Below are 1,251 nucleotides of genomic sequence, written 5' to 3'. Positions count from 1 at the left end.
TATCGTTTTTTTTATTGTCTGTGACGTCATAAGATTGTGTGTTGTATGAAAGAGTCTATATAAAAGTTACTGAAACGAAAGAGCAGCGCTATCATTACAATTTACATGCAAATTAGATACAATCAGAAAGTTGGAATTGAAGTGGATAATAAACTGGTCGAGAGAAATGGCGTATTTCTTGGTATTACAGAGATTAAGGGTGATTAAGCGGAGGGAGTACAGACATATGAGTGAGATGTACTTGGAAGAAATAGGAAAGGATTTCTGATTTTTATTGTATTATCAGGGTAAGCGCATACGCAGGCCCCACACTTAGAAATAGCACGTCCGAGTCGTCCACATTTGGGACGATCGCAAAGGTCAATTCAACTGCAGTGCAATGGATTGGCCTCGCTCTGAGGGAACGACCTTCATGATCACCGTTATTTTTTTTTTGGTTGGTAGCAGAACGTGAATTAATTTGATTCGTCAGTTCTTAGCAGCATCGTTTATAAATAGAATCGTCCGACTGTGTGGGATCATACTCCATTAGAAGCCCAAAATATTGCAACAGTAAGTATAAGTAACAACAGTATAAGTAAGTCTAGAAGTGTAAGCCATTTTGAATTTATAGTATAAATTTCGTTTTGGTCTCTTGGTCTTATTGGATTCCAGGACAAGAATTCATCTTGTCTGGTGGGGTATCTAACTTATTTACGTAAGGTAAGTATAATTTTATGTGGTGCCAACCACGGTTTTTATATCACACTTCTATACTTGCCACCGACAAACACCAATAAAAAGCTAAAATACCTCCATATAAGTCTCACCAATATCAGTAGATCAAAACTTTTTCATTCACTAATAACAATAATCTATAACAAATAATTTACTATCATTTAAACTTACCAACATTTTCACAAAATACCTCAATTCTTAACAAAACTTACATTTTACTGTAATATTCAATGTCAAGGTCGTTTACATGTGAACAACATAAATTCATAATCTTTTCAATGAGAACAAATACAAACGAATGAAAACTTTTAGAATTCAAACCAAAGCACTAACAAAAACAACCACATATTTATGTAATTAAATCGAACAATTTTGTATGTCATTAATTGGCACTTCTATAGATTAATCAAGACATTAGAAAATGAAAATATTGAAAGAAAAGAGTTATAATTTACGTACCCGTTATGGAATGAAGTTCTCCGAAAAAATAACTTAATTTGATCAAGTATACATATAATTTTTTACAGAGAAAAA

General features: G+C 32.8%; 1 non-coding gene across 1 annotated transcript; it reads right to left on the bottom strand.

Moving 5' to 3' along the window:
* Positions 1–282: 282 nt before the first annotated feature.
* On the bottom strand, positions 283–444 carry LOC145271734 (U1 spliceosomal RNA). Its single transcript, XR_013866114.1, has one exon. It is a non-coding gene; the product is annotated as a U1 spliceosomal RNA (small nuclear RNA).
* Positions 445–1,251: the final 807 nt, after the last annotated feature.

The sequence above is a fragment of the Euprymna scolopes genome, chromosome 46 (genome assembly GCF_053919585.1).
Source record: "Euprymna scolopes isolate OS-2025 chromosome 46, ASM5391958v1, whole genome shotgun sequence".
In the NCBI taxonomy this organism is placed as follows: domain Eukaryota; kingdom Metazoa; phylum Mollusca; class Cephalopoda; order Sepiida; family Sepiolidae; genus Euprymna; species Euprymna scolopes.
Note: the sequence above shows the minus strand (reverse complement) of the source record. Positions and strands in the feature narration are given on the sequence as shown.